Source organism: Mauremys reevesii, linkage group 17 (assembly GCF_016161935.1).
Source record: "Mauremys reevesii isolate NIE-2019 linkage group 17, ASM1616193v1, whole genome shotgun sequence".
Classification (NCBI taxonomy): Eukaryota; Metazoa; Chordata; order Testudines; family Geoemydidae; genus Mauremys; species Mauremys reevesii.
Genome location: NC_052639.1, coordinates 32,029,327 through 32,032,002, shown reverse-complemented (window position 1 = coordinate 32,032,002; position 2,676 = coordinate 32,029,327). Strand labels below are relative to the sequence as shown.

Sequence of the window (2,676 nt, the reverse complement as noted above, 5' to 3'; positions counted from 1 at the left end):
AACAGAATTTGGCTCCTGGAACACAAGGCAACTTAAAAGCTGAGCACGCAGACAGGGGCTTGAACCCTGGCCCCTCAGATTAAAAGCCTGATGCTCTACCACCTGAGCGACCTGGGCTTGTTAAGAGCATCTTCACCGTTCACCACAGGAGTGAGCAGGCAGGCAAAAGAGAGGCAAAAGAATGTCCCCAGAACTCCTCCTCTTTCTGCACAGCCACTGCCTGTCAGCAGGATTCCTCCTCCTCCTCCCTCCTGTGCCTCAGTGCGACTAAATCTCCACAGCTAGACAGCCGGTCCGTCCGCTGCACCCCAATCCCCCATGCCTGAGCCTCCCTGTCAAAGCCCTGCACCTGGCCCCGTATAATTAAATCTCACATCTCACTGGGAACTCGACTTCTTGTGCCAGAGAGTCTCGCCCCCCCTCAATAGGTGACCCAAGAAACACAGTGTCCACCTTTTCCAAAGAAGCGCATGAAGAAGGCGCCCGCATGGCTTAATGGATAAGGTGCCTGACTTTGAATTAAGAACTTGAGGGGTCAAGTCCCTTTGTGGTTGTCTTGATGCAGTTTTACCTTCGTGCTGAAAGTCCTGCTCCTTTCAAATCTGGAACCTCTTCTTGGCCGCTCAGGCCAATGCTCTGCCTTCAGCTAGAGCCCCGGGAAGGAGTTGGGGGATGGATGTCACAAAGGCTGGGGCATGAGCCCCAGGTGCTTCCAGTCTAGCCTTTGCTATTCCTGAATTCCCAAAGGAAATGAACGGCTGCCCGGCTAGCGTGTGGAGCAGTTTCCTCTGTCCCTGTGCTTGAGGGGGGTTGCTACATAGCGCCTTGGGAGCCTGGATGTTTCTCTGCTTCTCACCAGCTGGAGAAAAGCCTCTTGGGATAACATCTCCTGCCCCACTGCAAAAGTGAGCATGGGGTATGGGAACGGTAAGAGGCCCCACCAGGGGGGCTGGCCCTGCTTTCCTACCGTCTACTGATGTTGGACACAGAGCATCAGCAGCCACCCCGCATGGTGGTCTGCGGGTGGCCTTCAGTGGGGGTTTGGCATGGCAGGGAGCAGGCTGGCCGGGAGTCTTGTTGCCTGTCTGCTGGCCACACATAGGCATGGTCCTGTCCTCGTCTAGCCCCGCCCTCAGTCGCTCTGTGGCTTATAAGCCTTCCCTCAGAGCTGTCAGCACCAGCCGCCTCTGCTCCAGGTGCCCAGAGGAGGAGAGGTGTGCTGGGCTCCAGCCTGGGACTCTGCCTCCCTCCTGCCTATCAAGCCTGGCCCTGGCACTGCTTTCTTCAAGTGCCATGTGAGCAAGAGGAAAAGTGTGGCTACAAGCACCAGACTTGTGGGCATCAGGTGAAGCAGTGAGAATCCCAACCACTAGAGCCACTTCTAAACCCCCACCAAAGACCTGGCTCTGGTGGGGAAAGGAGTTAACCAGCAGGAGGGAAATGACCCACTTTTGTATAGCTGGAGACAGGAAAGCACTTTGAGCACCAGATCTTTACCACCAGCTAACACAAGGTCCCACTGAGATTTGAACTCAGATTGCAGGATTCAGAGTCCTGAGTGCTGCCCGTTACACCATGGGACCAGCTTGTACTGTTCTCTCGGGACATTGGAGACTCTCACAGGGCTGGCTTGTGTAAGGGACTGTTGGCCCTTTACTAAAACTTAGTGGGGTTTGGTTGGCTAGTTCCCAGTCCCAATAGAAGGGGGAAGGGCCAATGGGAAATCAGGACCCTGAGACTGACAGGCCCCTGGGGCAATGGTCACCAACGGGTAGGGAACAACCAACGGGTAGGGAACAAGTGAGAATTTGTTAATGGAGAAAAATTCCTGGTGAAAATTGGCAAAGCTGTGCAGATTTTGAAAAGTTCCAGTGAATTTACACATGAAGATACAAACAGAGAGACAAACACGCACACAGAGAATGAGAAAATCACACACTGCACAGGCCCACACAGACATAACAAAAACCAAACCCACACAGCACACAGAGCCATATACACAAAAAGGAAAACCTCACAAAATATAGAAAGAACAAATCCACACCAAAAATACAGCAAAAGCCCACAACAGGAAACACAAAACCCACATATCAAAAGAATACAAAGCAAAAAACAATATTAATGCAAAAATCATACACACATCCATGCACACAGAACTATGCAAGACATCCACCAAAATCACACAGGACCCACATGCACATCAACGTGACAGATGAAAACCACACCAGCATACAGCAAGCCAGGCAGGGTTTGAGTCTCACAGCGCAGAGGGTGAGCACACAGGTGGTTTGGGGAGCAAAGACTGAGAGGGAGTCAGGGGCAGTGCTCTGGGCTCTGCCTGACCCCTCCTGACACAGGCAGCTGGTGGAGGGCAGAGCCTGGTAGATCTGTGGAATCTGCCCTGCTCTCTGTAAAGCAAGGGGACCTCAGTGTCTTCTGAGCAGGAATTGTATTTTCTGCAGGGCAAACTGATTGGCAGAAGCCATTTGCTTAAAGGAAACTAGGGCTGCAGGTGAGGTTTGAACTCACAACCTCAGCATCACTCCACTCAGCACTGCTCTGTAAGTACTGGGCACTAACCCATTGCACCACTGGGCCCTGCTTTCAGGAGCTTGTCTCCATGTTTCATGGCTGGATTAGAGGAGTGGGGGGGTTGCATTAGCTAATACAAATCCA

General features: G+C 52.5%; 1 non-coding gene across 1 annotated transcript; it reads right to left on the bottom strand.

Annotated features, from left to right (window-relative positions):
- Positions 1-1,511: 1,511 nt before the first annotated feature.
- TRNAQ-CUG lies at positions 1,512-1,583 on the bottom strand. Its single transcript has one exon. It is a non-coding gene; the product is annotated as a tRNA-Gln (tRNA).
- Between the last annotated feature and the right edge of the window lie 1,093 nt (positions 1,584-2,676).